The sequence below is a fragment of the Pipistrellus hanaki genome (assembly GCF_964339955.1).
Source record: "Pipistrellus hanaki genome assembly, chromosome: 18".
NCBI classification, from domain to species: Eukaryota; Metazoa; Chordata; class Mammalia; order Chiroptera; family Vespertilionidae; genus Pipistrellus; species Pipistrellus hanaki.
The window spans coordinates 18,022,519-18,036,527 of record NC_140520.1 but is presented as its reverse complement, the minus strand read 5'-3'; the positions used below and the strand labels follow the sequence as shown (position 1 = coordinate 18,036,527).

The window sequence follows — 14,009 nt, the reverse complement described above, 5'->3', positions numbered from 1 at the left end:
TATATGGAAACAGTTACACTCTGAGAATTTTATCTCAAGGTCCCAATATATCATACAGTCATTAAAGAGCTAGGAGGACTTTAGAATATGTCTAGTTAAACCAGCACTCAGTAAAAAAATCTCTTATTGGAAAAACCAATATGGCATCCTAAGGTATATACCTATATGTGCTGCCTCTCACAACCACACCAAAACTACAACTAAAAGACAAAACGATTATCACCCAGAATCATGGGAAAGCTGGCTGAGTAGAAATTCTACAGCTAGAAGGAAAGAAAAAAGCACATTGAGACTGGGTAGGACTTGCAGAGGCACGGAAAAGCAGAGGTATGGAGGCATGGGAATTGGGATGGCAACTGGGTGTGCTGTTATTTTCAATCAGGAAGGAGATACAAGCTCCCGATTGCTTTGAATTCCAGTTTCTGGCGAGAACTATGGGGACTCAGACTCCTACAGGGAAAAGCTGGACTGTCTGGCATCAGGTCAGAAAGTGAGGGTGGCTTTCTTGCAGAAGTGCTAGCAGGAATCATTGTTTACTGTGCTGGGGTGTGGGACATGGAGCTGCGGAGACACAGAGATGGCTGACTGGCAGCCATCACTGTTTGCTATACCCTGGTGACTCCCTGAGACCCCATTCCACCTAATTTACAAACCCACTCAAACTGTGTGCAGCGGCTTTTACATATGAATGGCCTGCCCTTTCCCAACTTAAACCAACAAACTGCAATTGGGTCAGACAAATCCAAAACATCCAAATCCCAAACAAAGAGGAGAAATCTGCAGATCTCCCTGTAGATCCTGCTGGGTGGCCTCAGACAGTAACTGACTTGCACCTCCTTGGAGATCCAGGAGCCAGTATACCTAGTGGTCAGTGTGAGACAATACCAGATTTCAACTCCTCATATCCATAAGTGACACACCCAAGAGGCAGACTCAGTGAGGACCAAAGCCCCACTGAAATTAAGTCCTGGCCCATAAGGGTGTCTCCAGTACAGCAGTTCTTCCCTTATAGACATAGCAGGTCCTCACAGCCAATTGGCCTAGAGATCAATTCTTCTTAGTGTACCAACAGCAATCAAGGCTTAACTACAACAAGACTGTGCACCCAGCCCACAAAAGGGTTCACCAAGAGTGTCCACCTCAGGTGATTGGGGAGGCTGAGCCACTGGGCCCTATAAGTCACCTACCACACAAGGGCACTCTATCATCATAGGGAAGCAGCCAAAACACAGAGACAAAGAAACATGTCACAAATGAAAGTAATGGCGGAAAGCAAATGACTGGATATAAAGTTCAGAACCACCTAAGGTTACTCAAGAATCTACTAGAAACATCTGAGAAACTTAGTGAGATCTTCAAGGATCTTAACGAGAATGCCAAAAAATGGAAAAGGACTAGTCAGAAATTAAGCATACACTGTCTGAAATAAACAATAATATACAGAAACTCAACAGTAGACTAGAGGACCCCAAGAATCAAACCAAAGATTTGAAATATAAGGAAGCAAAAAACACTCAACCAGAAAAACAAAAAGAAAAAAGAATCCAAAAATATGAAAGTAGTGTAAGAAGCCTCTGAGACAACTTCAAGCATACCAATATCCAAATTATGGGGGTGCCAGAAGAAGAGAGAGAACAAGATATTGAAAACCTATTAGAAGAAATCAGGACAAAAAAACTTCTCCCACCTGGTTAAAGAATAGACTTACAAGTTCAGTAAGTGCACAGAACCCCAAACAAAAAGGAATCCAAAGAGGACCACACCAAGACACATCATAATTAAAATGCCAAGAGCAAAAGACAGAGAGAATCTTACAAGCAGCAAGAGAAAAAGTTATCTACAAGGGAGCACCCATATGATTGTCAGCTGATTTCTCAACAGAAACTATGCAGGCCAGAAGGGAGTGGCAAGAAATATTCAAAGTGATGAATATCAAGAACCTACAACCAAGATTACTCTACCCAGCAAAGCTATCATTCAGAATTGAAGGTATGATAAAGAGCTTCACAGATAAGAAAAAGCTAAAGAAGTTCTCCACCACCAAACCAGTATTATATGAAATGCTGAAAGGTATTCTTTAGGAAGAGGAAGAAGAAAAAGGTAAATATAAAAATTATGAACTACAAAGTGACAACAAATACTTATCTATCAATAAGTGAATCTAAAAATCAAGTGAATAAAAAATCTGATGAACAGAATAAACTGGTGAATATAATAGAATCAGGGACATAGAAAGGGAATAAACTGACAATTCTTGGGGGGTAGGGGGTGTGAGGGGTGATTGGACAAAATCTTACATCTATGGATGAGGACAGTGGAAGGGGGTAAGGGCATGGGGCAGAGGGGAGGGAAATAGGGTGGAGGGGAGCTATAGTGGGGAAAAGAGGAACATCTGTAATAATCTGAATAAAGGTTTTTTTTTAAAAAAAAAAAAAAAAAAAAAAAAAAAAAAGAGGGGGGAAAAAAGGAAAAAAGTCTCCTGTCAATCACCCTTGTTAGATAGAAAGCTCTCCAACCTCATTTATCCAACCCACTAATTGGATCATGTTCTGTGTGCCAGTTTTAGTACTAACACAGGAATATAAGATATAGGCCACAACAGAAGGTACAAAGGTATTTTTCTTTAAATCTCTGGTACATGCCTGAACTGGTTTGGCTCAGTGGATAGAGCGTCGGCCTGTGGACTAAAGGTCCCAGGTTCTGTACCGATTAAGGGCATGTACCTTGGTTGCGGGCACATCCTCAGTGGGGGGTGTGCAAGAGGCAGCTGATTGATGATTCTCTCTCATCCATGTTTCTATCTCTCTGTCCCTTTCCCTTCCTCTCTGTAAAAAATCAATAAAATATATAAATAAATTTTAAAAATAAATAAATAAATAAATAAATAAATAAATAAATAAATAAATAAAATCTCTGGTACAATTGTTCCTAACACTATATGGGTTTTGTCCTCTCTCCTAAATTCTTTAGCATGCCTGCTAGACCACTGCTAGTCCACCTTACTAATGAGAAATTCTATAGTTTACTGAGGACCTGGGGATATCTGATCTTACATTGGGTCCCAGTTTTTTTACATTGGGTCTCACCATTAAAATGAATTGTGTCCCACCATTAAAATGAATTTTCCTAAATGAAGAGACAATTACAGTAATCCAGATTAGAAATAACAAATACCTAAGCCAAAGTAAGGAGGTATGACAAATACAGAGAACGGATTAAAGCAGCATCATTTTTTAAAGAAAGAATTGGCAAGACCCAGAGATAATAGAGACTGAAGAAAGCTGACTTGTATGCCTTTGTATTAGTGTCTCTGTGTTAGATCTGCTTACTATCTCCCCTGGATAAAGACAGTGTGATGGAAAGGCTTTCCAGACCATGAATTATAAAGAAGAGATAGAGAGAAACCAAAATGGCTGCAAAAGTAAACACCTAAACTCCTGCCTTGCACAACAATTTCAAAACTACAACTAAAAGACAAAATGGACATCATCCAGAACCACAGGAAGGCTAGCTGAGTGGAAATTCTACAACTAGAAGGAAAGAGAAAAGTACACTGAGTCTCACAGGAGCTGCGGAAGGCACAGGTACAGAGGAACAATTGTAATAATCTGAACAATAAAGATTTATTAAAAATAAAAGAAAAGAAAAAAGAAAAAAGAAGAGACAGTGCTTCTTCCTGAGTTATATTCTGTTGTTTTTTAAATAGATAGCATCGATCATCTCCCATTTGAGATAGTTTGGTGTAGGCTTATTTACCCTTAAGAAAATGAAACAGATTATCTTCATAAAGTTCTTTCTAGCCTTGTTGTTCTGTCTTTGGGCTTTACTTCCTGCTAAAACACGCACATTATGTACTTACAGCATTTGATCCTGAGGAGCCAGTTTATGTGCACTTTAACCATTAAATTTTTTGTTATATGAGTGTATAATCCACCCATTATTATTATTATTTTCTCTTTTCTGTATGTTTAATACAGGAATTTAGTATTAGGGCAGTAAATGCATTTTAAAAAATTCTCTAACCAACTAATTTCCTTCCAAGCTTCAATAATATGTGGGCACAAGGTGAACCTAATGATTTCTACCCATGAATCTACTACACGTGAGCTATCCTCAATGGTCCTCTCCTGAAGCACTTGTTAATCCCAGACAGACTGTTATGGAAAATTCTGTGCTGGGATCCAGGGGTCACACAAAGAAATGCATATGTGTCAACCCTGGAAAAGTATCTTCTGCATTCCAGCAACAAACTGTTTTGGGAATGTTGTCCCTCAGAGGATTTCATGACAGATCCAATTAAAGTCATGGCAATAAAAAGGGGGATGAGACACAAAGAACCATGAAGTGTTAGAACTACAAGAGGTTAGACATGATCTAGTCTAATTCCACCATTGAAAATTAAGGAAACTGAGGCAAGGGGTGAGTGGCATAACAGGACTCTCTCCAGCTCTCCCGACTCTAGGTCCTGTTCTTATCCTAATGTGCATTGTCTTCGTGGAATCCCAGAGTTGTACAAAGCAATGCATTCTGGCTGAGACTCAGATATGCTAGCATGTGGAACTGGACGCCCTCCTGTCCAGAGGTCATCTATGTGCACCAGGCTATTAAGAGTAAGTGTCATGGAATGTTTGTGAATACTTCGATAAGAATCTAGCTAGTACATCCTTTTACTGCTATGGGACCTAGGTCCTCATGGGAAAGAACTTGAACTGTGTCCATAATTGAGGTCTAGACAAATGGAGACATTTCTGATAGATTGGGAGGTCTCAAGGGAAGCTATTCTCCAAAGAGTGACAACCAGGCCACTGAAGGAAAAGTTATCATAATTGGGGAGAGTCTTCAGAGGGACAAACTTAGTATCATGGCCTGAGTGCAGGACAGGAAGCAGTTATTCTGGGTACAATCTGAGGCTGTCCTTAAAACATTCTCCATCTACTGGTAGCCCAACCAGCCTCCTGGGATGCCCATATGTCCAAAGCCAAAGAGAACTGCATAAAAACAAATATACAAAAGAAATCAATCTTTCAAAGGCGTCTGCATTTCTGACAAGAGGGCTGGATGATGCAAGTGAAAGATTTTTGCACTAGGGAGCCAAGCAGCTATGTCAAAGATGCCCTACAGGAGCTACACATAAGAAAGGAACAGGTTTCCTCACCAGCAGAAGACTCAGAATACAAAGATGGGCCGATATGAGGATAAGCTTCAATCAGCAGCAGAAAGAAAATACTTATCAAGGAAGTGGAGGTTGAGAATAGGTCATCAACTGTGCCAAGGCATCCAGAGTCTAGCACAGCCAGAATGGCATACTAGTGCCAATAGCCTTGAGGTGACTAGAGCAAAGCCACATGAGATGCAACATGTTAAGAAAAGTGCAAGAGCAGCACTCTGTGAGCATCAGCTGTAAGGCAGCAACATATTTAAAACAAGTCTTAATAAAGATCAGGGCAAGATCGTAGCTGGAACAAATCAACTACATTATCAACTCTTTTCTCACTGCCATGTTCCATACACTTAGTACTTGCTTGATACCTAAATTCAGACAGTGACTATTCATGCTGCAGGTTGGGTTCCCTGGGAGGAAGGAAGACTTCAGAGATAGCAAGTGACTTTTATATGCAAGACCTTTGTTTGGAGTCCTCTTGGGATCAAACTTATTGGAACAGATGAAAGCAACATTGAACCCAGAGAGAAATTGGTGTGTAACAGTAAAATCCTCAGCTAATCCCCTGGGGAGCTCTGAAACTGGAAGGCCCTACAGAATTGTCTCAAATTTGGGGAAGGGATGAGTCTTCATACTCTTGGATCAGCCATGTGGATGGACTACCTCCAGGAAGGAAGGATAATCTTGGCTGACATTCAGCAGAGGACAATCTCTGGTGAAGGGCTCTATTATAAGCCATCAGTTGCCAACTCCCAAAAAGTTGGGGAATGAGTGTTTTGATCCTCACAGAAGGATCTGGAGGACCACAACACATACCACAATTATTTAAATAAATGAAGAGATAGTCTAAATTATATGTGCAACCCCACCAACTTTTTGAGGATTCCTGAAGCCATAGGAAAGAAAATAATGTTGAGGTCCAACCACTTGAAAGATAAGCATAATCGATCAGCATGTTTAAGGAAAAATTTTTCAAGTAGTACCAGCCTGAGTCTATAAACAAATGAGCACTTGGAGCATCCAGATTCCATTAAGACTGTGAAAAGTTAACAAAATCATTCAGTCCAAACTTCACCCTCTAGGGACTACCTGCCTGGATGCTAAAAGAGTCCAATTGCCAGTTTCCTCATACCACTCAATAAAAAAAAAAAAATGTATTATGGATTTGTGGGCCTATGACTCACCTGTTCTCTACCTCAGAACTCTATTTAATAATGGAACTTCTAACTAAATAGAGATACAAATAGTTTCTTAATGGCCTGGAAAGTATTCAATGACCCTCAAAACAGAAGTCCTAGGGAATATAGCTTGTAGCTGGTGCAGGTTGAAGTCTTCACTACATACTGTGGCCCACACAGTCAGGTGTGTCATTGGGTGCTAAAGAGTAGAACCAGGGGACCCACACCCATCTGGATGAAGAGCCTGCATATTTGATTCATACAGTAATCACCAGACTGTATAAAGGAAGAGCTTTATATGATGACCCATCCCTAGGAAAATATGGCCTCAAAAATGCCCTAGCCTCTAACAGAGTTGACTCGTCTCTCCCATGAGAAGGAATAAGTAAGAAGATTGAGAGAAAGGGGGTAAAAGTATTGGTAGAAATGTCCCTCTTTGTGCTAACATGGATCATAGATTGGGAGATATCAACCTTCTTCCCCAAACCACATAATAGTTGCTGGTTGAGGCTCTCTGTGATCATCTCCAGAATGAGAGGTGCACTGTTTCCCAGAAAACATTCCATTTTTGAAGACCCTCATTGTTAAAATGGGGATTGCATTCATTCATTTAGTCATTCATTCACTTATTCTGATCTGAAAACTGGTGCCATTCAAGTTCCACTCACTGGTTCTAATTCTGCTATCCAGGACATCCAGAAATACCTGTGCCCTTATACTACTACATTAAACTGACTAATTATCCTTTCCATGTGTTTTCTAAGCACACTGGAAAAAACCTTCACAACATTTATGCAATTATGCTGATAAGATATGTGTTCCTGCCGAAACCGGTTTGGCTCAATGGATAGAGCGTCAGCTTGGAGACTGAAAGGTCCCGGGTTCGATTCCGGTCAAGGGCATGTACCTTGGTTGCGGGCATATCCCCAGTAGGGGGTGTGCAAGAGGCAGCTGATCGATGATTCTCTCTCATCGATGTTTCTAACTATCTCTCTCCCTTCCTCTCTGTACAAATCAATAAAATATATTTTTTTAAAAAAAAGATATGTGTTCCTAAAAATGCAGCTTTCTAGACCTCAACCTGCAGGCTAACTCAGGAGGTCTAAGGAGGCGGCGAGGACTATACACTGTTTAATGGATACCCAGTTGTCCACAACTCCTGCATGTTTACCTCTGTTGCCCTGGCATTTACTAGAGGGTTCTGAAAAAATGCTTATTGAATAAAAAATTAAACATGAAAAAATTAATGAAGAGATCTAAAGATAGTTGTTAACAAATTACCTGTAAGTTCTTCCCTTTTCAGAATAAATGGATCCCATTTTCTTCCCAACAGACTATTCAGAATCCTGTCACTCTCCTCTGAAGCAGTACCACTATCAATATTCCTGTTAAAATGTGGTGCCTAAAGTCCAATTCATCCTCCACATGTGTTGGGTGCAAGGAACAATTCTCTCCCTTGATGGAAACACAAGAATGCTTCCAACACAGGATGAGATTGCAATAAATTCTTTCACCAACCAAATGACACTGTTGGCCTACATTGCCCTTACATTCAACTAAAACTTTTAAAAACTACCCCGCCCATCTTGAACAGAAGCAGTTGGTTGTTTTTTGTTTTTTGTTTTATTAATTGTAGTACTGTTCTGCTACCACTATTCATTTCATCATAGTACTTTCAGCTCATTGTCCCATTCTGTCTAAAGCCTTTTGAGTCTTGATTCTATCATCCAATATATTAGCTGTTCCTCCCAGCTAACATATTGTGTCACTTCCCTGCCAAGCCTTGAACATGGTCATGGACAGATCCAGCCTGAACAATTGTGTGAATGGACATCCAAGTTTCCCATCTGTAATGTCTGAAATCTATACTTTCCACTATAAAAGTTAAAATGTTTGCCTCCCTCAGATTTTTAGCAACCCTCTGCTTTGTCATTGTCTCCTCAAAGATCATTAATGTTAACTCCATGCATACATTTCCAAGTTCACGACTTACTGCCCCTTAATCTAAAATCCTAAATATGTTTAAAGCAGTTGGAAGCCCTCTTGCTTTTACTTACTCATCTTAGTTTTTTATTCTGCCTTTCAGTTTTTTAATTCCTTTTTCTTTGATAGAGAAGAATGAGGAAAATACCAGTTAGAGAGGTCTATTATTATCTTCAACAACTGTTAGCATTGCCTCAACTACCTTTAAATAATGAAACAATCTTTTAACATTTCCTTTGCTCCCAAATTCCATTTTATTCCATCTTCATTTTATCGCCACCACCACCCTCTTGTTTTTTGTTTTTATTTTTAATCTTCTGGGACATGATAATCTTGTTTGGTAACTTTTAAATGTACACATAAGAAAAAAGACTAAACCTTTATAAGAGCCAACTTGAAAAGCAGAGGAGCTGTTAGGCAGAAAAGAGGAACTCTGATGTGAATTAGAATCAAGTAGCTGTTTGAGAATTTCCAAGTCCTCAGAGAAGCACCCAGGAGGTTAAATAACAGAGTCTCTGAGCTTGAGGGCAGACCAATAAAGAAATGTGGCTAACATGAAATGAAATTCATTTAGTGCTCACAGAATAATAGGCATTTAAAAAGTAATTAAGGACTTTCTTCTGAAAAACCAGTTTAATGTTTTATTGTATCTCTGCTCTGATATTTTTTATTTATGAAAACCAAAAAATTAATCAAATTATGTGTTCTTGTTTTTCAATAAAGTTACCTAATATAAAAATGTTAATTTAAAAAGATACCTTAATATAAAATGAAAACTAAAGGATGGCACAATCTAGTGTCATATCCCTGACTCTCTATTTCTCATAGCTAAAAATGGTCTACACAGAGTTCAGTTTACCATCAATGACCTCCATCAGTGACCAACTATAACTATGCAAAAGAGAAGCATAATTTCTAGAAGAAGTTTATTTTCTAAGAAGACAGTCCAGCCCCTTTAAGTTATTAGTAATGAATTGTCTCAAAGAAGTTAACTATGTATAATACAGTATTCAAATTTGATAACCAAAAGATTAGGTAGCAATGAAATTAAAAGAAAACACCAAAACAGAGATATTTTGGTTTGGCTTGGTTTTTTCTTACTTTCTTCTCCTTCTTGCCACACCATGTCTGCAGGAATCAAAGGGAGATTCTAGGTGAGACAGTTTCCCATTCTGATTCCAAATGCCAGAAATTAAAGATAATTTAATTTCAGTATAATATTAGATATTTTAACTTTGCAGGGGTCCTCAAACTTTTTAAAGTGGGGGCCAGATCACGGTCCCTCAGAGAGCTGGAGGGCCGGACTATATGAACTACTAATTCCTACTGTAACACCTCGGCTGCGCTCACTGCCCAAAAAACCTGGCGGGCCGGATCAGACTCCTCTGCGGGCCGCATGTGGCCCGCGGGCCGTAGTTTGAAGACCCCTGTTTTAAAGTGACCCGAGTTCATTTTACTGGAGCATGTAGCTTTGCAGAAAGTATAGGATAATGATTCATTTTATTTTTTTAAATATATTTTATTGATTTTTTACAGAGAGGAGGAGAGAGGGATAGAGAGCTAGAAATGTCGATCAGCTGCCTCTTGCACAGCCCCCACCGGGGATGTGCCCTTGACCAGAATCGAACCTGGGACCTTTCAGTCCTCAGACCGACACTCTACCATTGAGCCAAACCGGTTTCGGCCGGATAATGATTTATTTTAAACCCTTCAGAAATGAAATTTGTTACCCTTGCACAGGAGAACAGAAAAGGAGAAGACACAGCCATAGAGAGAAGGCCAGGTGAAGACAGAGGCAGAGATAGGAGTTATGCACCCACAAACAAGGAACACCTTGGAGTCATCAGAAGCTGGAAGAACAACAAAGGATTCTTCTTTAGGGCCTTCAGAAAAGGCACTTCCCTCCCGACACCTGGATTTTACACAACCAGTTTTTAACTATAAGAAAATAAATTTCTGTTGACTTAAACCACCAAGTTTGGGATAATTTTTTTGCAATAGCAACATGAAGCCATTACAGCAGTTTATCAGAATAACATAAATTAGGCAAGTTTCAAAGACTCATGTTTCCCTTTCTACCCTTCCTCCATCTTCAAGGCCCAGTCAAGTCTTTCTCACCATACATCAATCTGTTTCCATCATTACCTCTCCTTCTCTGGCCCTTCTACCTCCCTCTTTTCTTATAGGTACTCTTATGATTGCATTGGGCCCATCCAGATCATTCACTATGACCTCCCTATCTCAGGATCTGTAACTTAATTACATCTGCAAAGCACCTTTTACCATGTAAGGTAACCATAGAAAGAGGTTATAGTGTTAAGCCTTGGACTGTTCTGCTGGCCCAGATTACTCTGATTCCAAACATAGACAAAGACATTACAAGAAAAGTAAATTATAGACAAGTATTAATTATGAACATAGATGCACAAATTCTAAACAAAAGTTTAGCAAGTTGAATTTTACAATATATAAAAAGAATATCACAGCATAATCCAGAATACAAGGAACATTTTAAAAATCAATCAATATAACATCGTATGAATACTGTAAAATACAAAAACCATATAGCATCTCCATTGAAGCAGAAAACATATTTAATGAAAGCCAAAATCCATTCCTGATAAAAATTCTCAGCAAACTTAAAATAAAAGGAAATTTTCTCAACCAGATAAAGAGCATCTGGGAAAAACCTAAAGCTAACATAATACTTAATAGTAAAAACTACATGAGTTCTCCTTAATATTAGGAATAAGACAATGATATAATATATTCTCACCTCTATTCAGACACTGTACTAGAAGTTCTGGCCACTACAATTAGACAAGAAAAAAATAGAACATGTCTATATTGAAAAGAAGAAGTCAAATGCATTTGACTATTACAATAAAATGCAAACCTTTCTATAGACATTTACAAATACTGTAAAACTGAATAAAATATACATATAAAAGAGAGTTTTAAAATAGACCACAAAGTAAAATATTCATATAAAAGACATAAAATAATTACCTATACATAAAGAATATAGTGAAGTAGACAGGGAAATTCAGAACTTCTCTGAGTAGCTGCTTTATAGGTTGACTTTGGATGGCTGTAAAAAAATTTTAATCATTCCCAAAAAATTTTTTAAAAAAATAAAGAATCAAAATGTGAATCCAGCTGGTCATATAACCACAGAGAGAGGAACTTCAAAAATAGCCTCCAAATCATACTGTTGGTGGAAGGACTGGTATTATTATTATTATTATTATTATTATTAAACAGCTGTGTGTGTATTGTGGGATAAGACAAATGAGTAGGTGACAGTCTATCATTCCTGTTGCAAACCAAGATTCTCAGCATACTTAAGAGGAAAATTTAGATTTCCTACAGCCACATAACTATTCAAAGAAATTCAAAGAGTGGAGAGTCTAGAAAACTAGGGAAGATTAAGTTACATTTGGCTTCAAGGTAAATGGGAGTTTACTATCTTTGGAAGTTTTCTAGGAGTAATGGTAAGAAATGTGATCAAGTTAAAAACAACAAAGGAAGAGTCAAGTGCCTTGTGTTCAAGCTTGGATCTATTATGGCCAACTCTGAACTGAAGGTTGTAAACTGGATAATCTTTAGGGTTTCTTGACATTTTCAAACTCTGTCATAGTCCCAGCAAGCATATGAAAATGCTAGCAGCCTAATGTTTTAGTTTAGTAGTTTCATTACCAAATAGGCTGACTCATCAGCAAATGTCCAATCTCTCTTGAAAGGTGCATAATATATATACAAAAAAATTAATGATATCCCATGCCTCCCAACCAGACCACAGCAGAACACTGGCACCAATATGTTTATCTGGAAGGAAAAGTAAAAGAGACTATATCATTAGAGAGGATAACTACAATAAAAATCTCAGGATTGCAAAGCCCAAAAAATACCAATTTACCACAAAGGTCCACAAATTGAAGGCCACATTTGCCAGACATGGAATTCCTAAAAGGATTATCTCTGATGATGAGACACAATCATCCTCAAAGGAATTTTCACATTTTGCCAAAACATGAGATTTTGAACACTTCACGGTCAGTCCACATTACCACAGAGCCAAGCCCTTTGCAAGGGGTTAGTGGTGAAAATCTGAAAGAATGAAACTCTAAAACACATTGGCTCACAGTGAGACTAATGATAAAGGCCCATGCCTCAGACTATTTGGAGCAAAGAATGCACTGTGGGCAACTTCCAATTCCTTTCCCCGGTTATTATAGTCTCAGCATCTCCCCTCAGCACTATTGTCTATGCAAGGAATGTGAAGACTTATGGCACTGAGTCTACCCCTCACACAAATATTGTAAAATGAAATAAAAACAAATACAACAAACAACTCATGCCACCAGGCCCTGCTCTAGCTTTACAATCTATGAAATCCTATTCATTGGACATGCTGGTTGAAATTAGAAGTATTCTTGCTGATGATGGTTTAGATGACACCATAGTCTCATGGGGAGCATTCTAGAAAAGATCAATATTTTTCTTAGCATAACAAGTATGACTTGAGAATTTAATAAGGGCCTATATTTGGGCTAATGAAGTACAATCCAGCCTTAGTCAAAACTTTTTCAGTGAAAAGCAACGAAAGCCACTCAAGCTATCTTTAAAAATGAGAATGTGAGGTTCCAGTCAAGATGGTGGAATAGGAAGACACTGAACTCACTTCCTCCATAACCATATCAAAATTACAATGAAATCATAGGACAATCACTGGATGACAAGATGAACAAACGTCTTATAACTAAAGATATAAAGAAGAAACCATGTTGAGCCTGGTAGGGGTGGCAGAGATGCAAAGCAGGCTAGCAATGCACCCATGTGTGGCAGCTGTAGATCCTGGGAATATCTCAGATGCAGAAGTCCCCCCCAAAGGATTAAGGCATCTTGGCCCCATGCCAGGATCCCCAGTCTAGAACACCAGTGCCAAAAGAGGGGCCACATAACACCTGTCTGAGAAAATCAGAAAGGGTTCCATCTATCCTGGTGAGACAAAGGCTGCTGGAAACCCAGGTGTCCTCTTTTTTAAAAAAAAATATATATTTTTTATTGAATTTTTACAGAGAAGAAGGGAGATGGATAGAGTGTTAGAAACAGAGAGAGAAACATTAATCAGCTGCCTCTTTTACACCCCCTACTGAGGATATGCCTGCAACAAAGGTATATGCCCTTGACCAGAATCGAACCTGGGACCCTTCAGTTCGCAGGCTAATGCTCCAACCACTGAGCCAAACTGTTTAGGGCTCCAGGTGTCCTCTTAAAAGGCCAACACACAAACTCTTGCTCAGGCCCTCACTGTAGGTGCTTGCATAGGGACAGTGGTTCAAGAGACATCAGAAATATACAGGGATAAACTGAGTTGGGTGGCTATACTGCAAGGACTGGAAGGACAGTCGCCATTATCCCTGTGTTAAACCTTCCTCCCCACATGACCAAATTATGGCATCTTTCCTGTGCTGAGCCATATCCTGACACAGCCAAATCCAAATATGCATTAGCCTGTTGAACTCCACTAGCTTCATCCTGAGGATTCCATGAGATCCCATTAATCAAAGCCTCTGACCAACTACCAACAAAAATATGTCCAATAGCCCATGAAGAACTAAATCCTACCAACAACCATGTGAGTGAGCATAGAAATCCTACCTGAATCCAGCCTTCAGATGAGA

At 39.0% G+C, this 14,009-nt stretch overlaps 1 protein-coding gene across 1 annotated transcript in view; it reads right to left on the bottom strand.

Annotated features, from left to right (window-relative positions):
* The window catches only part of PAPPA2 (pappalysin 2), a 294,094-nt gene extending 282,684 nt beyond the window's left edge, over positions 1-11,410 (bottom strand). The window contains exon 1 of the mRNA XM_084865191.1: positions 11,332-11,410. The gene's annotated coding sequence lies outside the window, so the exon portion shown is untranslated. The remainder of the gene's footprint in view (positions 1-11,331) is intronic.
* Between the last annotated feature and the right edge of the window lie 2,599 nt (positions 11,411-14,009).